General features: G+C 44.9%; 7 non-coding genes across 7 annotated transcripts; all 7 read right to left on the bottom strand.

Annotated features, from left to right (window-relative positions):
- Positions 1 to 56: 56 nt before the first annotated feature.
- Positions 57 to 138, bottom strand: TRNAS-GCU (transfer RNA serine (anticodon GCU)). Its single transcript has one exon. It is a non-coding gene; the product is annotated as a tRNA-Ser (tRNA).
- A 1315-nt stretch (positions 139 to 1453) lies between these two features.
- TRNAS-GCU (transfer RNA serine (anticodon GCU)) lies at positions 1454 to 1535 on the bottom strand. The gene has a single exon. It is a non-coding gene; the product is annotated as a tRNA-Ser (tRNA).
- Positions 1536 to 2306: 771 nt separating this feature from the next.
- On the bottom strand, positions 2307 to 2388 carry TRNAS-GCU (transfer RNA serine (anticodon GCU)). Its single transcript has one exon. It is a non-coding gene; the product is annotated as a tRNA-Ser (tRNA).
- Positions 2389 to 3150: 762 nt separating this feature from the next.
- TRNAS-GCU (transfer RNA serine (anticodon GCU)) lies at positions 3151 to 3232 on the bottom strand. The gene has a single exon. It is a non-coding gene; the product is annotated as a tRNA-Ser (tRNA).
- A 738-nt stretch (positions 3233 to 3970) lies between these two features.
- On the bottom strand, positions 3971 to 4052 carry TRNAS-GCU (transfer RNA serine (anticodon GCU)). Its single transcript has one exon. It is a non-coding gene; the product is annotated as a tRNA-Ser (tRNA).
- A 759-nt stretch (positions 4053 to 4811) lies between these two features.
- On the bottom strand, positions 4812 to 4893 carry TRNAS-GCU (transfer RNA serine (anticodon GCU)). The gene has a single exon. It is a non-coding gene; the product is annotated as a tRNA-Ser (tRNA).
- Positions 4894 to 5651: 758 nt separating this feature from the next.
- On the bottom strand, positions 5652 to 5733 carry TRNAS-GCU (transfer RNA serine (anticodon GCU)). Its single transcript has one exon. It is a non-coding gene; the product is annotated as a tRNA-Ser (tRNA).
- Positions 5734 to 23181: the final 17448 nt, after the last annotated feature.

Here is a 23181-nt window from a genome sequence, read left to right as displayed (position 1 = left end):
CTGGTTTATGAAGCAGTATTTGTAAAAATGCCTCTTCTACCTAAAGAGCATTGTGACGACAAGGATGGGATTTGAACCCATGCGCGCAGAGCACAATGGATTAGCAGTCCATCGCCTTAACCACTCGGCCACCTCGTCTCACTGGTATGCAATCTGGCAAACTTTCCAACACCACTTGTTATACTTCAAAGTCAATTCTTTATGTTCTTGTAGATTGTGTCATTTTCACAATCACGAGCTTGATAGCAAGTTGACTTTCAACCATCCTTGGCTTTAGGAACATTTATTTAATTTTAACCGATACTTGTGAACAAATCCACCATCATCCACCTCACAAACAAAAATGATTTTTAATACTTCTGGCCAATAACATGACCTTATCTGTAAAAGTAATGTATTAATTTTCACTAAATGTGTTCTATGCTTGTCTTTAATGAAGTGACAGACTATTTTTCATGAGTTACAGTAATTTGAAATCTCTGCAAATATTACAAACATCACCATTTCGAGTTTGCTGTCACTGTAATGTAAACAAGAAAATTATGCAGGAATAAGGTTTAACCTATATTAAGGGCTTTTATCTGCTGTAAAATTTTTTAACTGTACCCCATATCAGTTTAACGAAGCCCAAGAAATGACTTAGACTTTAATTATCTAAACATAAATTATTTTAACCTATACTTGTGAGCTAATCCACCATCATGGGGAAATAAAGCATTTGCAAAATAAATTCTAGATAGTAGTATTGACATTGCATGTTCAAATATCAAATATCAAGACACTTGCTCATGTTTACCATCTTAAAGTAGACTTTCAACCATCCTTGGCTTTAGGAACATTTATTTAATTTTTACTGATACTTGTGAACAAATCCACCATCATCCACCTCACAAACAAAAATGATTTTTAATTCTTCTGGCCAATAACATGACCTTCTCTGTAAAAGTAATGTAATAATTTTCACTAAATGTGTTCTATGCTTGTCTTTAATGAAGTGACAGACTATGTAACATGAGTTACAGTAATTTGAAATCTCTGCAAATATTACAAACATCACCATTTAGAGTTTGCTGTCACTGTAATGTAAACAAGAAAATGATGCAGGAATAAGTTTTAACCTATATTAAGGGCTTTTCTCTGCTGTAAAAATTTTTAACTGTACCCCATATCAGTTTAACAAAGCCCAAGAAATGACTTAGACTTTAATTATCTAAACATAAATTATTTTAACCTATACTTGTGAGCTAATCCACCATCATGGGGAAATAAAGCATTTGCAAAATAAATTCTAGATAGCAGTATTGACATTGCATGTTCAAATATCAAGACACTTGCTCATGTTTACCATCTTAAAGTAGACTTCTTGATTTGACTTGTTTATGTTGGCCATTTGTTTGTCATCTTTTGTAGCAGTATTTGTAAAAATGCCTCTTCTACCTAAAAAGCATTGTGACGATGAGGATGGGATTTGAACCCATGCGTGCAGAGCACAATGGATTAGCAGTCCATCGCCTTAACCACTCGGCCACCTCTTCTCACTGGTATGCAATCAGGCAAACTTTCCAACACCACTTGTTATACTTCAAAGTCAATTCTATATGTTCTTGTAGATTGTGTCATTTTCACAATCACGAGCTTGATAGCAAGTCGACTTTCAACCATCCTTGGCTTTAGGAACATTTATTTAATTTTAACTGATACTTGTGAACAAATCTACCATCATCCACCTCACAAACAAAAATGATTTTTAATACTTCTAGCCAATAACATGACCTTCTCTGTAAAAGTAATGTATTAATTTTCACTAAATGTGTTCTATGCTTGTCTTTAATGAAGTGACAGACTATGTTTCATGAGTTACAGTAATTTGAAATCTCTGCAAATATTACAAACATCACCATTTCGAGTTTGCTGTCACTGTAATGTAAACAAGAAAATTATGCAGGAATAAGGTTTAACCTATATTAAGGGCTTTTCTCTGCTGTAAATTTTTTTACTACACCCCATATCAGTTTAACAAAGCCCAAGAAATGTCATAGACTTTAATTATCTAAACATAAATTATTTTAACCTATACTTGTGAGCTAATCCACCATCATGGGGAAATAAAGCATTTGCAAAATAAATTCTAGATAGTAGTATTGACATTGCATGTTCAAATATCAAGACACTTGCTCATGTTTACCATCTTAAAGTAGACTTCTTGATTTGACTTGTTTATTTAGGCCATTTTTGTGTCAGCTTCACTTGCTGGTTTATGAAGCAGTATTTGTAAAAATGCCTCTTCTACCTAAAGAGCATTGTGACGACGAGGATGGGATTTGAACCCATGCGTGCAAAGCACAATGGATTAGCAGTCCATCGCCTTAACCACACGGCCACCTCGTCTCACTGGTATACAATCTGGCAAACTTTCCAACACCACTTGTTATACTTCAAAGTCAATTCTTTATGTTTCTTTTAGATTGTGTCATTTTCACAATCACGAGCTTCATAGCAAGTTGACTTTCAAATATCCTTGGCTTTAGGAACATTTATTTAATTTTAACCGATACTTGTGAACAAATCCACCATCATCCACCTCACAAACAAAAATGATTTTTAATACTTCTGGCCAATAACATGACCTAATCTGTAAAAGTAATGTATTAATTTTCACTAAATGTGTTCTATGCTTGTCTTTAATGAAGTGACAGACTATTTTTCATGAGTTACAGTAATTTGAAATCTCTGCAAATATTACAAACATCACCATTTCGAGTTTGCTGTCACTGTAATGTAAACAAGAAAATTATGCAGGAATAAGGTTTAACCTATATTAAGGGCTTTTCTCTGCTCTAAAATTTTTTTAACTGCACACCATATCAGTTTGACAAAGCCCAAGAAATGTCATAGACTTTAATTATCTAAACATAAATTATTTTAACCTATACTTGTGAGCTAATCCACCATCATGGGGGAAATAAAGCATTTGCAAAATAAATTCTAGATAGTAGTATTGACATTGCATGTTCAAATATCAAGACACTTGCTCATGTTTACCATCTTAAAGTAGACTTCTTGATTAAGGCCATTTTTGTGTCAGCTTCACTTGCTGGTTTATGAAGCAGTATTTGTAAAAATGCCTCTTCTACCTAAAGAGCATTGTGATGACGAGGATGGAATCCGAACCCATGCGTGCAGAGCACAACGGATTAGCAGTCCATCGCCTTAACCACTCAGCCACCTCGTCTCACTGGTATGCAATCTGGCAAACTTTCCAACACCACTTGTTATACTTCAAAGTCAATTCTTTATGTTCTTGTAGATTGTGTCATTTTCACAATCACGAGCTTGATAGTAAGTCGACTTTCAACCATCCCTGGCTTTAGGAACATTTATTTAATTTTAACCGATACTTGTGAACAAATCCACCTCACAAACAAAAATAATTTTTAATACTTCTGGCCAACAACATGACCTTCTCTGTAAAAGTAATGTATTACTTTTCACTAAATGTGTTCTATGCTTGTCTTTAATGAAGTGACAGACTATGCTACATGAGTTACAGTAATTTCAAATCTCTGCAAATATTACAAACATCACCATTTAGAGTTTGCTGTCACTGTAATGTAAACAAGAAAATTATGCAGGAATAAGGTTTAACCTATATTAAGGGCTCTGCTGTAACAATTTTTTAACTGCATCCCATATCAGTTTAACAAAGCCCAAGAAATGTCATAGACTTTAATTATCTAAACATAAATCATTTTAACCTATACTTGTGAGCTAATCCACCATCATGGGGGATAAACCATTTGCAAAATAAATTCTAGATAGTAGTATTGACATTGCATGTTCAAATATCAAGACACTTGCTCATGTTTACCATCTTAAAGTAGACTTCTTGATTTGACTTGTTTCTTTTGGCCATTTGTGTGTCAGTAGCAGTATTTGTAAAAATGCCTTTTCTACCTAAAAAGTATAGTGACGATGAGGATGGGATTTGAACCCATGCGTACATAGCACAATGGATTAGCAGTCCATCGCCTTAACCACTCGGCCACCTCGTCTCACTGGTATGCAATCTGGCAAACTTTCCAACACCACTTGTTATACTTCAAAGTCAATTCTTAATGTTCTTGTAGATTGTGTCATTTTCACAATCACGAGCTTGATAGCAAGTCGACTTTCAACCATCCTTGGCTTTAGGAACATTTATTTAATTTTAACCGAAACTTGTGAACAAATCCACCATCACCCACCTCACAAACAAAAATGATTTTTAATACTTCTGGCCAATAACATGACCATCTCTGTAAAAGTAATGTATTAATTTTCACTAAATATGTTCTATGCTTGTCTTTAATGAAGTGACAGACTATGTTACATGAGTTACAGTAATTTCAAATCTCTGCAAATATTACAAACATCACCATTTAGAGTTGCTGTCACTGTAATGTAAACAAGAAAATTATGCAGGAATAAGGTTTAACCTATATTAAGGGCTCTGCTGTAAAAAAATTTAACTGCACCCCATATCAGTTTAACGAAGCCCAAGAAATGTCATAGACTTTAATTATCTAAACATAAATCATTTTAACCTATACTTGTGAGCTAATCCACCATCATGGGGGATAAAGCATTTGCAAAATAAATTCTAGATAGTAGTATTGACATTGCATGTTCAAATATCAAATATCAAGACACTTGCTCATGTTTACCATCTTAAAGTAGACTTCTTGATTTGACTTGTTTATTTTGGCCATTTGTGTGTCAGCTTTTGTAGCAGTATTTGTAAAAATGCCTCTTCTACCTAAAAAGCATTTTGACGATGAGGATGGGATTTGAACCCAAGCGTGCAAAGCACAATGGATTAGCAGTCCATCGCCTTAACCACTCAGCCACCTCTTCTCACTGGTATGCAGTCAGGCAAACTTTCCAACACCACTTGTTATACTTCAAAGTCAATTCTATATGTTCTTGTAGATTGTGTCATTTTCACAATCACGAGCTTGATAGCAAGTCGACTTTCAACCATCCTTGGCTTTAGGAACATTTATTTAATTTTAACTGATACTTGTGAACAAATCTACCATCATCCACCTCACAAACAAAAATGATTTTTAATACTTCTAGCCAATAACATGACCTTCTATGTAAAAGTAATGTATTATTTTTCACTAAATGTGTTCTATGCTTGTCTTTAATGAAGTGACAGACTATGTTTCATGAGTTACAGTAATTTGAAATCTCTGCAAATATTACAAACATCACCATTTCGAGTTTGCTGTCACTGTAATGTAAACAAGAAAATTATGCAGGAATAAGGTTTAACCTATATTAAGGGCTTTTCTCTGCTGTAAACTTTTTTACTACACCCCATATCAGTTTAACAAAGTCCAAGAAATGTCATAGACTTTAATTATCTAAACATAAATTATTTTAACCTATACTTGTGAGCTAATCCACCATCATGGGGAAATAAAGCATTTGCAAAATAAATTCTAGATAGTAGTATTGACATTGCATGTTCAAATATCAAGACACTTGCTCATGTTTACCATCTTAAAATAGACTTCTTGATTTAGGCCATTTTTGTGTCAGCTTCACTTGCTGGTTTATGAAGCAGTATTTGTAAAAATGCCTCTTCTACCTAAAGAGCATTGTGACGACGAGGATGGGATTTGAACCCATGCGTGCAGAGCACAATGGATTAGCAGTCTATCGCCTTAACCACTCGGCCACCTCGTCTCACTGGTATGCTATCTGGCAAACTTTCCAACACCACTTGTTATACTTCAAAGTCAATTCTTTATGTTCTTGTAGATTGTGTCATTTTCACAATCACGAGCTTGATAGTAAGTCGACTTTCAACCATCCTTGGCTTTAGGAACATTTATTTAATTTTAACCGATACTTGTGAACAAATCCACCTCACAAACAAAAATGATTTTTAATACTTCTGGCCAATAACATGACCTTCTCTGTAAAAGTAATGTATTACTTTTCACTAAATGTGTTCTATGCTTGTCTTTAATGAAGTGACAGACTATGCTACATGAGTTACAGTAATTTCAAATCTCTGCAAATATTACAAACATCACCATTTAGAGTTTGCTGTCACTGTAATGTAAACAAGAAAATTATGCAGGAATAAGGTTTAACCTATATTAAGGGCTCTGCTGTAAAATTTTTTTAACTGCATCCCATATCAGTTTAACAAAGCCCAAGAAATGTCATAGACTTTAATTATCTAAACATAAATCATTTTAACCTATACTTGTGAGCTAATCCACCATCATGGGGGATAAAGCATTTGCAAAATAAATTCTAGATAGTACAGATGTGTCCACTATTACCTTTCTGAAAAGAGTGCAATGGCAGTAAATTTGGCATGACATGAATTCCTTTTGTTGTTGGGCCATCATGTTGTGCAATGACAATTCATGACAATTCATAGTTTCACCACTGGGTGTCCAGTGCATCACGTAACGTAGCTTTCCACCAACATTGCTGTTAAATAGACACTGTAATCAGGTCGTTCTGATTTATGGCCAGCTTTAGAGTCTAATTGCTAATTGTGTAGGTGTGAAAATCTCAGTGTGAGAGGCCTTTGAAGTAGACTCCTTGGTGGGTACAGATTTTATCCTGGCTGGGGGATGTTACTATACAGTATGTTGCTCAGAGCACAGAGGTTAATTAAGTTTAAAGTGAAATTAAATAATAAGTTAAGAAAAACCTTAGTGCTATAGAGTAAAAGAACATATAAGATTTTGCAATGATAAAATATTTCCAAATATTTCCAAACAAGTTTGATTTTCCCAACTAGTTGGACAGACCGTTTCTGGACGTTTTTCAGCGTGTGGGAGCAAACGGCTGATAATCGTTTGCTCCCACACACTGCCAGATTATCGTTCCAACCAGCCAACTAGTTGGCTGGTTGGAACGATATCTTCCTGATGTATGGCCAGCATTAGGCGGACATTACTACTCGATCGCAGCAAGTTGTCGTGCACGCATGGCCATGTCAATTTATGGAGGCAATGGCTCCGGAACCTGTCTCCAAAGATCACGCTACTCCGTCAGTCTGGTGAATCTCCCTTCAGCAGTAGTTCTCCTGTCAAACAGAGCCAACGCATTTCGGGAAATCTCCCTTCCTCAGGACTGAAACGCCTCCATAAATTGACATCTTTAAGGCACATACCCTGTTGAATTCTGGTAAACCTCCATCTTCACTTTTCTGTTTTCAAGTTATTTGTGGATAATTCAGCAGCAAACCACATTGCTATAGGCATCATTTAAGGCTTATTTTGCACCATATTCTGGTAATTTGCCATTCATCATCATTTGATCGCCATATCAATTGTTACAATGGTTTTTTGGAGATTTTGCATTTGATTGTATTAAAAATTTTGTTATTGTCTTTTAACATACTACACTATATTTGGAATTTTGTTCTTCCATATATATGGATTCCATTTGTCTGAAATACATGGGATACCACATGTGAAAGGAATTGTGAGGGAAATTTGGAATTTTGTTCTTCCCTATATATGGATTCCATTTGTCTGAAATACATGGGATACCACATGTGAAAGGAATTGTGAGGGAAGTATCATTCTAATTATATTCTAATTATATTCTAATTATATTCTGATTAGCGCACTACATTTGGTCTAACCTTTATTTTGTCACGTTAATTACTTTGGTATTGGGGATACCGCTTGACCTATCTGTGTGCAGCTTATCTCTCTTTTTGGCGCTGAGGTACTTTTCTGTTACATATAGCATTACTTATTATTAATTATTATTTATTATTTGTGTTTCGGAGCTTTTGCGGAGGATTCCGCTCCCACAGATCCACTCTGGTATCCAGCGGTGCTGGGTAGGAGTAATGGACTAGTGGATTTTGGTTGTCCTTTTATCTGGCGGTTTTTCCGCACATACTTCAAGTTTGGTTAGTTAGCTTGTTGCCCTTGGCCTGTTGTTAGTCAGAGGTCCTCCTGTCATCATCCTGCCTCGGATTTCCCTTTGTCTCTCACTAAGACCGGGGGGCACCGGAGTTGGGCAGACATAATCCGCCTTTCAAACGTGGCTGCCAGGGGCTCAAGAAACCATAGTCTCGCAAGGGATTTCCGATAGCACGGGTGAGACAATAGAGTTAGGGCGCCAGGGGCTACTAGTCTTTCCTGCTCCCGTAACCAGCATTTCCTTCCAGTACTCTGGCCATTGTCATAAGATCTCCTCCGGTCAGGAGTACTGGAATCATAACATTATTACCGGCCACACCAAAACTTAAAATTAAACAGGGTTTAATTTTTTCCTTATTCAGTTTTGTAAGAGTTATCGGCCTCATGTATCCCACAGGTTTAGGGCCAAATCCTGGTCAGCTCCTAGTCAGCCAGATTCAAGAACTTACTCAGATGGTTCAGGATCTTTCCCTTTGGGTGAAGTCGCAGGAAGATCTTTTACGAACTTCTCCGAGGGTAGTCCCTGAACCAAAAATGCACTTGCCTGACCGTTTTTCTGGTGATAGGAAGGAGTTTTTTAATTTTAAAGAATCCTGTAAACTTTATTTTCGTTTAAGACCGATCTCCTCAGGTACTGAATCTCAGCGGGTCGGAATTATTATTTCTTTGCTCCAGGGGGATCCTCAGACCTGGGCATTCGGTTTAAAAGCAGAGGATCCGGCGTTGTTGTCAGTAGACGCCTTTTTTGGGTCTTTAGGGCTTTTGTATGATGACCCTGATAGAGAGGCATCCGCTGAGAGTCAGTTACGCGCTCTCAGACAGGGTAGAAATCCTGCAGAGGTTTATTGTACAGAGTTTCGCCGTTGGTCGAACGACTGTGGCTGGAATGACCCAGCCCTGCGCAGTCAGTTTCGCCTCGGCTTATCAGAGTCTATAAAAGACAGTCTCCTTCAGTATCCCGCTCTTGAGACTCTCGATAAACTCATGGAGCTTTCTATTAAGATTGATCGTCGTCTCAGAGAGCGGAGGGCTGAAAAAGGAGCACCTGTCAGGTCTACTCCATGTGTATTTTCCATTCCTGAGGACGTAGAGGAGCCCATGCAGATGGGTCTCTCCCGGCTGTCTCCAGAAGAAAGAGCCAGAAGGCAAAATCTGGTCTTTGTTTGTACTGTGGGGGTAAGGGACATTTTGCCCGTAATTGTCCGAACAAGTCGGGAAACGCCTCGACCAAGTGAATTGTGAGGGGGTTCACTTTGGTCTGCAGCTTATCTCCTCGAATAACTCCCTTTTAGTCCCAGCTAAAGTTTCCTTTGGCAGCCTCAGTTCTTCGGTGTCGGCTTTTGTTGACAGTGGAGCTGCAGGGAACTTTATGGACTTAACTTGGGCCAAGGCCTTAGGCATTCCTCAGTTAGCCTTGGGTAGGTGTATCACCATGCATGGTTTAGATGGGAGTCCCTTGTCCAATGGGGTTATTTTTCTCTGTACACCCCCTGTACTACTTACGGTAGGAGCTCTTCATTCCGAAAAGATCGAGTTCTTCCTTACCCATTGCCCAGCAGTTCCAGTGGTTCTGGGTCACCCTTGGCTGGCCTTTCATAATCCCACCATTGATTGGCGGTCGGGGGAGATTTCACAATGGGGTACCATCTGTAATAAGGAATGTATTACGTTTCCCGTCAGAATAGCTGCTGCCATTCCCGAACTCATTCCCGTGGAATACCAGGACTTTGTTGATGTGTTTTCCAAGGGCAATGCGGACATTCTGCCTCCACATCGGCCTTATGATTGTGCTATTGAGCTAATTCCCGGTGCCACATTGCCAAAGGGAAGGTTATATGCTTTATCCGGGCCAGAAACTGCGGCCATGAATGAGTATGTTAAGGAGAGCCTAGGGAAAGGATTTATCAGGCCATCTAAATCCCCTTTAAGTGCAGGCTTCTTCTTTGTGGAGAAAAAAGATGGATCACTCAGACCTTGCATTGACTTTAGAGCCCTGAATAAGATCTCAGTTAAAAATACTTATCCTCTGCCGCTGATTTCTGTCCTCTTTGATCAGCTGCGTTCGGCTGTGATTTTTTCTAAAATTGACCTGAGGGGAGCGTATAACCTCATCCGAATCAAGTCTGGAGATGAGTGGAAGACGGCTTTCAGTACTCAGTCGGGTCACTACGAGTATCTGGTGATGCCGTTCGGCTTGTCTAACGCTCCGGCAGTTTTCCAGGATCTCATTAACGATGTACTCCGTGACTTTCTAGGAAGATTCGTGGTCGTTTACTTAGACGACATCCTGATCTATTCTGACTCAATTGAACAACATGTTACCCAGGTGCGTCAGGTTCTTCAAAAATTACGTGAAAATCATCTATATGCCAAGCTGGAGAAGTGTGAGTTTCATGGCACGGAGGTATCCTTTTTAGGGTACATTATTTCCCCTCGGGGATTCTGCATGGAACCTAAGAAGCTCCAAGCCATCCTTAGTTGGGCGCAACCCACCAATTTAAAAGCAATTCAGCACTTTTTAGGGTTTGCAAATTATTATAGAAGATTTATTCATTCTTTTTCCGACCTGGTTGCTCCCATTGTGGCACTGACTAAGAAGGGAGCGGATCCTACCAACTGGTCACGTGAAGCTGAGTTATCCTTTCAGGCCTTGAAACAAGCTTTTGTCTCAGCTCCAGTCCTCAGACATCCCAACCCAGAATTGCCCTTCATTGTTGAGGTTGATGCCTCGGAGGTTGGAGTGGGGGCTATCCTATCTCAAAAGGATCCGGAGTCTCTGGAACTACATCCTTGTGCCTTTATGTCCAGGAAATTCTCATCCGCTGAATCCAACTACGATGTTGGTAACTGGGAGTTACTGGCTATTAAATGGGCTTTCGAGGAGTGGAGGCATTGGCTTGAGGGAGCAACACATACCATTTCAGTATTGACTGACCACAAAAATCTCCAGTACATCGAATCAGCTAAGCGGCTGAATGCCCGGCAGGCTCGTTGGGCTTTATTTTTTACTTGTTTCAAGTTTATTATCACTTTTAGGCCAGGTTCCAAGAATACCAAGGCGGATGCCCTGTCACGCAGTTTTCTTCCAGTTCATAATAACAGTCCTGTTACTCCCATACTTCCGTCTTCAGTCATTTGGGCAGGCCTCACACAAGATTTATTTACCCAGTTAAAACAGCTTCAACATCAAGCTCCTGGAAATACTCCTGCTGGTCGTCTTTACGTCCCTGAGTTCTTGAGAGCTACTGTTTTGACTGAGTTTCATGATAGCAAAGTTGCCGGGCATCCGGGGATCTCTAAGACTTTGGAATTAGTCTCCCGCTCAGTATGGTGGCCTGGTCTTTCTAAAGACATTAAGGAGTTTGTTTTTTCTTGTCAGGTCTGTGCACAGCATAAGGTTCCCCGTTCCTTGCCTATCGGGCAACTTATGCCCTTAAATGTTCCTCTCAGGCCATGGTCTCATATTTCCATGGATTTTGTGGTAGACCTCCCTCTGTCAGCTGGATTCCGAGTCATATGGGTGGTAGTGGACCGTTTTAGCAAGATGGCTCATTTCATTGCTCTTCCCCGACTGCCATCTGCCCAGGGATTGGTTGTTTTGTTTCTCCGCCATGTTTTCAGACTTCATGGGTTGCCCACTGATATTGTTTCTGATCGGGGTCCACAATTCATTGCACAATTCTGGAAGTCTTTTTGTGCTTCATTAAAGATGAAATTGTCTTTAACATCCGGCTACCATCCCCAATCCAACGGGTAGACCGAGCGAGTTAATCAATCATTAAAACAGTATTTGCGTTTGTACTCAGCCAAACTCCAGAATGATTGGTCCGAGTTTCTTCCTTTAGCGGAGTTTGCTTACAATAATTCTTGTCATTCCTCCACTAATGTGTCTCCATTCTTTTCAGTTTTTGGTTTTCACCCCAGAGCTAATTCTTTTTTTCAACATTCTTTAGTTTCCTCGCTAACCTTAACCTCTCATCTCAGAGTCATTTGGAAAAAAGTGCACCTTGCTCTCAGAAAAGCGGCCTTTCGAGAGAAATTTTTTTCTGACAGGCTCCGACGTCCTTGCACTTTTAAGGTGGGAGACAGGGTATGGTTGTCGACTCGTAACATTAGACTTCGACAAACCTCAGCTAGATTGGGCCCCAAATTTATTGGACCATTTCATATTATTAAAAAAATCAACCCAGTTGCTTTCCGGTTACGTTTACCAAGAGCTCTCCGGATCGGAAATACGTTCCATTGCTCCCTGTTGAAACCATACGTTTCTTCCAGTAGATTTCCTCGGAAGATCTCTCAGGGGAAATCACCAGTAGATGTACAGGGACAACAGGAGTTCTTGGTGGAGAAGGTTCTCGATTCCAAATTGTCCCGGGGTCGGCTTTATTTTCTGGTGCACTGGAGAGGCTATGGTCCAGAGGAAAGGTCTTGGGTCCTGGATAAGGATCTCCATGCCCCGAGGCTCAAGAGGGCATTTTATCGGGAATTTCCACGGAAACCTGGCTTTAGGGGTTCCTTGACCCCTCCTCAAGGGGGGGGTACTGTTAGGCGCCGGGGTCCGCTCGTCGGTGCGGCCCGGCGCCTAGCAACCAGGGACGCCGTGCGCGTACAGCCGCCGGCTCCCTGGCAACGCTAGACGCCGGGCGCACGGAGCCGCACGGACCCTAGCAACGGGGACGCCACTGGCGGACCGCGTTCCCCGTTGCTGGGTCCATTTAAATTAGTAAAGGCACCTGTTTCCTGGCCGTGCAGCAAGGCAGCTGCACGGCATTCATGCAATCAGCCCTGGTAGCAGTTGATTGGAGGGCTTCAGTTTATATGCTTTTGCAGTGCCTCACACAGACGCCGGTAATAGCTTCCTGCATGCTGTATCTGTTTGCTGAGAGTGTTTCCAGTCCTGTTGTTTCCGGTCGTTCCTGTCCTCAGTTGTCCTGCACTCGGAAGTCGTCATCTTGTTCCTGGAGTCCTGACTGAGCACCGTTAAACATCCAGTGGTGTTCGTGAGTCGCGGCGTAGCCGTGTGTTGCGGCTTGGCCACTTTATTACTTATTATTAATTATTATTTATTATTTGTGTTTCGGAGCTTTTGCGGAGGATTCCGCTCCCACAGATCCACTCTGGTATCCAGCGGTGCTGGGTAGGAGTAATGGACTAGTGGATTTTGGTTGTCCTTTTATCTGGCGGTTTTTCCGCACATACTTCAAGTTTGGTTAGTTAGCTTGTTGCCCTTGGCCTGTTGTTAGTCAGAGGTCCTCTTGTCATCATCCTGCCTCGGATTTCCCTTTGTCTCTCACTAAGACCAGGGGGCACCGGAGTTGGGCAGACATAATCCGCCTTTCAAACGTGGCTGCCAGGGGCTCAAGAAACCATAGTCTCGCAAGGGATTTCCGATAGCACGGGTGAGACAATAGAGTTAGGGCGCCAGGGGCAACTAGTCTTTCCTGCTCCCGTAACCAGCATTTCCTTCCAGTACTTTGGCCATTGTCATAAGATCTCCTCCGGTCAGGAGTACTGGAATCATAACAGCTTCTTAAGGTAATTAATTGGGGTCCTTGAAGAGGTAGTGGAAGCTGAATATGACAAAACATCAACAGACTTTTTCAAAACCTGTGTTTCAGTTTCATTTTGAGCTATCCGAGATGAAATCTGGGATATCATTCCCCTAATAGAATCCACCCATGTGGGTTCAGATTCAGAAAGTTGAGACAGTATATTACTGTCCTGAGTACAAGGAATAGACTCTTCTGGAGAAGATACACACTCTGCAGCACAGGATACAGAAGGGCAGATGTATAAACCTGGAGAAGGCATAAGGAAGTGAAAAACCAGTGATATGTGCAAGGTGATAAAGGCACCAGCCAATTAGCTTCTAACTGTTAATTTACATATTGGAGCTGATTGGCTGGTGCCTTTATCACCTTGCACATATCACTGGTTTATCACTTCCTTATGCCTACTCCTTGTTATTACATCTGCCCCTCTGGTTCTCTTAGTCATGTTTATGTGAGCTATACAAACACACACACAGGAAAATGTCAGACACAGTTTCCCCCAGAGTACCTTCAGAGAGACACAGAGTATAAGGAGCCAGCCACACAGCGCCCCAGTAGGCAGTTTATACAGTAAACAGCCGGCACTTCCTGAATAACCTTAATAGATTAAACAGTTAATATCTCACTCCCCTCCCACGTCTATAACACCCTGGTACTGCAGAGGTATGCTCGAGTTATGGGGAGGGCAGCGCTCCCTGTCAGCGTCTCTTCACTGTGATCCAGGGTTGCCTACTCTCCCGCATTCAGCGGGAGGCTCCCGTTTTTTGAATGAGCCTCCCGCTGCCCCGGTCAACCTCCGTATCCTCCCGGTTTTTTGCGCTGCCCGCCGAAAATGCGGATTGCGCATGCGCGAGTACAGAATGGTAGGGGGCGGGGCCCGCATGGGACATCATGATGAGGACTCCTTTTCCTTTCAAATACCAGCCGTCGCTCCTACAACCCCGTCCTGTGGTCTGCAATTACATAAAATGCCGCCCACATCATGACGTTGCCCATGCAGGTCCCGCCCTTGACATTCTGCACTCACACAATCTGCATTTTCGGTGAGTCCTGAATGCCGTGGGGCGGGGCCTGCAAGAGTCACTTCATGAAGTTTTCGTCATGTTATGTAAATGACGGCCACCGCAGGGTTTAAGGTAGCGGTGGCCGCATAGGAGAGAAGAGGAGTGATTTTCAATGAGCAGCAGTGTCACCGTGAGTGAAGGGGGAGGGGCATGACGAGAGTACGTCATGTGCTCTGGGACCCTCTCGCTGGCAGCAGCCGTAAACACCTACTCCAGCCTACTTGCTTCCCACACCCACTCTCTGTCATGTAACCGGCTGACCGTAGATGGAGATGACATGACAGGAGCTACAGCAGAGTTGCGGGTAACTGCCCTCCCTTCCCTTCCACCCATTACACTTACGGGAGGGGGAGAAGCACAGGAGCTGGCGAGGGACTGCATTGTAAGGTACAGCCTCACAGTAACACTGTCTGCACTGCTGAAACAGGACTCCAGTCCAGCCCACACGCAGCAAGATGACAGCAGCGAGTCTCATAATAAGTCTCTTTCACAATCCCCAGGACCTGCATTCCATAGTATACAACCTGGATCTCCCGTTATTACCGGCACCCCCCTCCTCCTCTTCTCCCTCCTCTTCTCCCTCCTCACCCTTACACTTTCCCTTTCACTCACAGGCAATTGACTTGTCCCTGTCTGTTTAACCTCCGTCGTGCCACTTCACTGCCTTTTGCCCTCTGTATGGTCTCTTGTTAATTACTACACACCCTGGCAGGGTGTCATTTAGATTTAGTGCAGCTGCAGCTCTGGTTTGTCCTGCAGGAGAATGTATTTTGCATAAAATTCCATCAGTGGAGACAAACCCTTACTGTAAGTCCCTGCTAGACATTGCCATGGACAAGCTGACATCCTAGGAGGTTCATATTTATTATAGATGATAAAATATTGATTGTAATAAGTTTTTGGCGCTTGAATGTACGCTCCTCTATAGATCTTGCAAATTAGAGCGCTGTTTAACAGAAGCATCGTGCAATCGGACCAGGTCTAATCTAGGGGTTCAGATTGCAACCCCAAATCATAGATTTCGACCCTAACATATTCGGCAGAAGGCTCCCATTAATTGGCTGAGTCCCATGCTGTCCCGCAAATTACCATACAGCTCCTGGAATTTCCCCCCTTCTTCTGTGAGAATCCAGACTGCGCATGCGCGAGCCCAGAATTAACGTAGATGTGGACTGCAGGAGAGACGTCACACCGCATGAGATCATGTTGCTGAAAATCTGGCCACCAGCACTGCAGGTTTGTGGGTAGCGGTGGCCAAGCACAATACAATAGCGCTAGCACGCTGGATGAGGAGGCTCTTTCTCAGCGGCATTGGCCAAAGCAGCAGGGGTGGTAGTAGTGGCCTCTTCTCCCGTCAAGGTGGCCTGTTTATAAAAAATGGAGAGGACAGTGGCGTAACTACCGAGGGTGCAGGGGGTGCAGCTGCTATGGGCCCCGAGGTGCTTCCAGGGACCACTGCTCCCCCTACACCCAGACATGGGCTGCCTCCAATGGCGGATTTAGGGCCTCCCTGTCATTAATGAGAATTTTTTTGTTATTATAAAAACTAAAAAGCTATTGAATCGTGAGTCACATTCCGCTATACGGTGATGGCCAGTCGGTCGCTCACAAAGCTCCCGTCCCCGACTCTCCAGTTCAATCACCTTCGCTTCGTCTCTTTGCCACCACCTGGAGCTGCCTGCTAATCACATCAGCTTCCTCAGCTCCCCGCCAGGTCTCGTCACTGCCTTCTTCTGCCTCTCGATATGTGCACCCTTGCAGCCCTAATGTGCTCTGCCTGCGGAAACCCTCCCGTCCTGAATACACAGGCTTTCCCACCCGCAACTGGAGTATGACACTAATAGAGCTGGCGACTTCTGCAAGTGTGACCTGCAGAGCGGCACAAACACTTCCAGGACATCTGTGGGAGACTTTGGTGCAGTTAGTGTGGTGTGTGCTGTGGCATCCCTGCCTAGCATATATACCTCTCCCTCCAGGTGAGCTGTGGTGATGTGGGGGTGTTGTGGTAATGAGGGGAATGGTGTGACCAAGTCAAAGCTGCCATCTTGCTGTGGATGCTACTCTGCTGCCAAGGGGCCACCATCTTGCCCCCCTGCCCAGCCGCTTCTCTGCTTAGGGGGCCACTGCTCCTGCCTAGACATTGGCAGACCCTATGTTCAGATGCCCCCCCCCCCCCATTCCCATGCCTGTGGGCCTTCACTAATATTTCCCTTTTCAACAACTAAAAGGTGTATTAAAGACCATTTGCTGCTCCCTACTTACCACTGCAGATCCCAGCTACCTCGGTTCGCCGCTGACTCTGTGCTCCACAAGCATACATCAAATTTGTTACCTATGTAAACACTCTGCCTCTGTTACCCTCTGCCTCTCCCTTGCGTCACTATCTCCCTGTCTCTCCTGTCACCCTCTGCCTCTCCAAGGCATCAACTTCTCCCTATCACCCACTGCCTCTCTCCATCACCTTCTCCCTGTCACCCATTGCCTTTCCCCATCACCCTTTCCTATCACCGATTGCCTCTCCATCTCCCTCTATCTCTCTCTGTTACCTCTCTCTCTTGCCACCCACTGCCTCTCCCTGTTATCCTTTACATCACCCACTTTCTCCCCCTGGCATCACCCACTTTCTTCCCCATCACCCATTCCCTGGCCTCATCCACTGCCTCCCCTTGTCACCCATTCCCTGGCTACACCAACTGCCTCTCCATTTCACCCCATGATCTCTCCCCGTCACCCACGGCCTAACCCTCTGCGTGCGCTCCTTGAACCCCCCCAACCACTAATTTCCCTGTCATGGTGCTTCCCATGTCATTTTGTTCTGGATTTGACCCTGGCTGTCTCCAAGGCCCGCTGCTCCACCCGTTTACCCTCACACATGGTGAGAACAGCCGTCTTAGCTGATTGCACCCCCTCCCCCACAGGCTGCAGCTACGTGGAGGATGTAGAGGGGAGGGGGCTCTTCCTGGCCAGCTCCAAGTGTTCAGAACGGACAGGTAATGTATCTCCTGTTTGTGCGCCCACGCCCACCTACTCTTCCCCCTCTCTTTCCTCTCCCTGATACTCACTCCCTTGCATCTCTCTCTCTCCCTGATACTGTCAATCTCTCTCTTCCTGACACTATCACTCTCTCCCTTTCTCTTCATGAGAGTCTCTCTCTGACACTCTCTCTCTCTCTCTCTCTCTCTCTCTCTCTGACACACTCTCCCTCTCTCACTGATACTGTCCCCTCTATCCCTGACACTGCCTCTCTCTCTCACACTTTATCTCTCTACTTACTGTCTCTCTCTCTCTCCCTCTCTGACACTATCTCTCACTGACACTGTCTATCTCTCCCTCTCTTTATCTCACTTTGTTTTGCTCCCCTCTTTATCCCTCCCTCCCTGGCACTCTTGCTCACTCCCCTCCCTCTCCTCTTCTTCCCCCCGTTCCTTCTATCTGATACCCTCTCTCTCCCTGATGCCATCTCACCCATCTTTCTCCCTGACACCCTTTCTCTCGCTCCTGTCTCTTTTTTCCCCATTCACTCTTTTTCCTTGAAACTCTCTCTCCCTGACCTCCCTTTCTCTCCCTCTCTTTCTTGCTCCTCTCTCTCCCTTGACACCCCCTTTGTGTGTGTCTTTCTCTCACTCCCCTCACTCTGTCTCTCTCTCCGGCTCCCATAAGGGGCATTGTAGTACAAGATTTTTCCTATGGGACCCCAAAGTTCTAGTTATGCCCTTGGGAGAGGTCATAAAGGATTAACATAGTAGTTAACAACAGAACAGCATCAAAGGGTCCATGGGGAATAGGTGCTGAGTTTAACAGGCATTAACTGCATTCTGAGAGGGCACTCACTGGCAGTCATCCATGGTTGTCAGTGAGTGCCTTCTCTGGGGGCAGGTAATGCCTGGGACACTCAGCATCAAGGGGGACATTTACTAAGCAGTGATAAGAGCGGACAAGTGAGCCAGTGGAGAAGTGCCCATGGCAACCAATCAGCACTGAAGTACCATCTATAATGTGCATACTATAAAATGATACAGAGCTGCTGATTGGTTGATGGGGCAACTTCTCCACTGGCTCACTTCTCCGCTCTTATCACTGCTTAGTAAATGTCCCCCAAAGTCTCTTCCCTATCTATTGTCAGCATATGAGTCTTGGGCCTGTGATGCAGTCCTGGTGGTATATAGGGAATGGAGTCAGGAGGTTTCAAATATATCTAAGCTAAGAATAATTCTCCCTGCTGTGTAATGTAGCTGTGATGTCAGTGTGTAGCTATGCTGTGTAATGTAGGTGTAATGTTGGTGTGTACCATGTACTGCCCTTTGTACTTTAGCTTTCACCTGCCAGTGACAGGACACACCCCTGAGTGACAATAGATATGCCCATTGGTGCAGATAGACACGCCCCTTGGGTGGGATGTGACACGCCCCGTCAACGCCGCACAGAAAAAGTGTGAGCTACAATCTCCCTGAAACTACTTTTCAAAAGTAGGCAAGTATGGTATGGACTATAGCGATAGTGATGTGCGTCCCTGCATGCTTGAAAGATCTAGTCATCACCCATGTTTTCTCTATTGCAAACACGGGCAGTGACAGATCGCTCAGCACACATCGCTGGTGCAGCTCTGTGTGCTGAGTGATCTTGCTGAGCCCGTGTGATCACCGATATCGCTGGGCAGAAAACAGTCAACATACAGTGGCGTAACTACTGCCCCCGCAGCCCTCGCGGTGGCTTGGGGGCGAGGGGCTGCGGGGGCGCCACTGATTTAGTGCAGACTGACATGCGGACGAGCGTCTGCATGTCAGTCTGCGGTCTCGTTTCCTCCCTGCTGTTAGGAGGGACACAGAGGGCACAGTGCGCGCCTCTCCTGTGTCCCTCCTGGGTCTCCGGCGGCCGCGGGTCTCATAAAGGAAGTGCCGTTCGTGAGCACTTCCTTTATTACAATGACCCGCGGCCGCCGGAGACACAGGAGGGACACCGGAGAGGCGCGCACTGTGCCCTCCGTGTCCCTCCTAACAGCAGGGGAGCGGTGGCGGCTGCGGCGGCGGAGGAGGAAGGGGGGGGGGAACGACGCACTGAGGGGGCATATCTGGCACTGATGGGGCATATCTGGCAATGGGGGAATATCTGGCACTGGGGACATTTATGGCACTGGGGGGAATATCTGGCACTGGGGGCATATTTGGCAGGGAGGGGGGGGAGAATATCTGGCACTGGGGACATTTATGGCACTGGGGGGAATATCTGGCACTGGGGCATATGTGGCACGGGGGGGATATCTGGCACTGGGGCATATGTGGCACTGGGGGGGGGCAATATGTGGCACTGGGGGGGAATATCTGGCACGGGGCATATGTGGCACTGGGGGGGAATATCTGGCACTGGGGCATATGTAGCATGGGGGGGGATATCTGGCACTGGGGCATATGTGGCACTGGGGGGGGCAATATGTGGCACTGGGGGGGGAATATCTGGCACGGGGCATATGTGGCACTGGGGGGGAATATCTGGCACTGGGGCATATTTTGGCACTGGGGGCATATGTGGCACTGTGGGGGAATATCTGGCACTGGGGATAATGTGGCACTGGGGAGGTATATGTGTACCTGGCACATGGGGGGGGCTATATTTGGCACTGGGGGCATGTGAGTACCTGGCACCGTGGGGGAATATCTGGCACTGGAGACATATGTGGCACTGGGAGCACAGCCCTAGCAACAAGGACTACCTCCTAGCAACGAGCATGACACCCAGTGCATGAAACCCCTGGCAACAAGCATGACACCCAGTGCATGAAACCCCTGGCAACGAGCATGACACCCAGTGCATGAAACCCCTGGCAACGAGCATGACACCCTGAGCATGAAAACCCCTGGCACCGTGCATGGAACCAAGAGCATGAAACCCCTGGCAATGAGCATGACACCCAGTGCATGAAACCCCTGACAACGAGCAGGTAATTGAAAAGTAATTAGAAGCCTTACTGTAGGACTTAATGTGTAATGGGCATTACGGTGTGTGGCATAATGTATCACGGACATTGCGGTGTGTGTCATAATGTGTCACAGACATTGTATGTGCTATAATGTATCAGGGGCAGTGCAGTGTGTAGCATAATGTATAACGGGCATTGCGATTCCTGTCATAATGTGTCACAGGCATTACGGTGTGTGGCATAATGTGTCGGGGGCATTATGGTGTGTACATACTGTGTCATGTGCATTATTGTGTGTGGCATACTGTCTAAGGGCCATTGCAGTATGTGGCATAATGTATACTGGGCATTACTATAAGGAGGAAAAATTACAAATAATGTAAGGGGCATGAATCAGGATTATTTTTCTTTCCTGTGGTGGCCAACGTCTGGGCGTGCAGGTTGCAAAACTGGGGTATAAGGTAGTCTTTTCCTGCAATGCCACGCCCATTTCAACGAACCCACGCCCATCCCAATGAATCCACGCCCCCTTTTTTGCTGGCACGCGCATATTTACCCCTTTATTCCTCCCAATTATGGGGGATGGGGGGGGGGGGGGGCGCCGAAGAATTTTTTGGCTTGGGGGAGATAAATTTCTAGTTACGCCACTGTCAACATAGGTAAGTATGTGTGTGTCGACATGTGTGAAATAAAGTTTTACTGTCACGGTGTGTGTCTCCTGTTTTTATTTGGGTATTTTTTTTCCATTAGAACTACAGGTACCAGCGGGCACGTTTTTCTCCCGCATGCTGGTACTTGTGGTTCTCCAAGTACCAGCTTGCGGGGGAGGCTTGCTGGGACTTGTAGTACTACTGGAAAAAACAATATTCTTTCAATTTTCTCAAGGCTATCAGCCCCCCATCCGCAGCCTTTGGATGGGGGGACAGCCTCGGGCTTCACCCCTGGCCCTTGGGTGGCTGGGGGGTGGACCCCTTGATTGAAGGGGTCCCCACTCCCCCAGGGTACCCTGGCCAGGGGTGACTAGTTGGATATTTAATGCCATGGCCGCAGGGCACTGTATAAAAGTGACCCCTGGCTGTGGCATTATCTGTCCAGCTAGTGGAGCCCGATGCTGGTGTAAAAAATACGGGGGACCCCTACTCTTTTTGTCCCCCGTATTTTTTGCACCATCACCAGGCACAGAGCCCGGTGCTGGTTTTAAAAATACAGGGGATGCCCTGTCCATTTCCCCCCCGGATTTTTAGAACCAGGACTGGCTCGAAGAGCCCGAGGCTGGATATGCTTTGGAGGGGGGACCCCACGCAATTTTTGGGGGGTTTTTTCCCATCCCATTAAAAAAAAATATATATATATAATAATAATCTTTTTAAAAATATATAAATAATACTTGTGCCTCCAAAAAAGAGGGCAGTGGGGTGCTGGCAGTGCGGGAGTGCCAGAAGTGTCCACTGTACCATCAACCAAGTGCAAGGAGGACATCTCCCGCACTACTGACACTCCTGCACTGGGGATACTGCCAGCCCTCCTGCACTGATTACACCACCTGCACCTCTGCACCGAGGACACTACTGGCACTCCCACATGTATTGGAGATATATTAATACTTCACAATTAGCTGCCACTGCTGATATTCCCGTGTGCCTGATAGATAAATTGCCCTGCACATACAGATGTCCATGTAGCTGCCCATGGTGCTGTTGGTGGCTAGAGGTGGGAGGAGAAGCCACCGGCATCCTTGACTCTGCTGACCGGAAGTCTGACCCGGTCACATGCTCGTGGCCAGGGGTTACATGCTCGTTGCCAGGGGTTACATATGCTTTTTGCCATAGGGGTTATATGCTTAGAGCCAGGGGGTTACATGCTCATTCTGGGTAGCGCTGGGTAATGGTCTAGTAATACCCCTGGCATCTGTCTCCTATAAGGGCCATCTTCCAATGCGATCTGCATGGAATCTGCAGCTTCCAGTAGTAGGTAGAGCCTAAGCATCTATTGTGCCAGTGCTGCGCCCCCCAGGACTCAGCTATCCAGGCTGCAGACTTATGGCTGATCAGGCCCTGGGTCTCATGTTTCTTCACCCACTTGTATGGCAGACAGAGCACCCAGTGATTTATTATGGAGCACAGCCCAAGCACAGGACTGATTTGTGGCAGACAGGCACAGCATCCACTTGTATGGCAGACAGAGCACCCAGTGATTTATTATGGAGCACAGCCCAAGCACAGGACTGATTTGTGGCAGACAGGTGCAGCACCCACCTGTATGGCAGACAGAGCACCCGGTTCCTTATTATGGCAGCACAGCCCAAGCACAGGACTGATTTGTGGCAGACAGGTGCAGCACCCACGTGTATGGCACACAGAGCACCCGGTTCCTTATTATGGCAACACAGCCTCAGCGCTGGACCGATTTGTGGCAGACAGACGCAGCACCCACTTGTATGGCAGACACTGTCGATCTTCAGACCGGATCCCAATGAAATATATGTGGTATTGAAATACCAAAAATTCTCTCTACTCACACCTTAACCACCAAACAATTGCAAAAAATGACAAGTATTAATAGTGCCTTTTAGTTAGTATCATAATTTCTATATTGAATCTCTGTGTGGAGTTTGTATGAACTCTTCATCAGCACATTATCAATCACAAGGAAAAAGATTTTTTTAAACATATAGGCAACATTGAGCCAGGTACATGTTG

The sequence above is a fragment of the Pseudophryne corroboree genome, chromosome 11 (genome assembly GCF_028390025.1).
Source record: "Pseudophryne corroboree isolate aPseCor3 chromosome 11, aPseCor3.hap2, whole genome shotgun sequence".
NCBI lineage: Eukaryota > Metazoa > Chordata > Amphibia > Anura > Myobatrachidae > Pseudophryne > Pseudophryne corroboree.
This window is presented reverse-complemented; position numbering and strand designations above follow the sequence as displayed.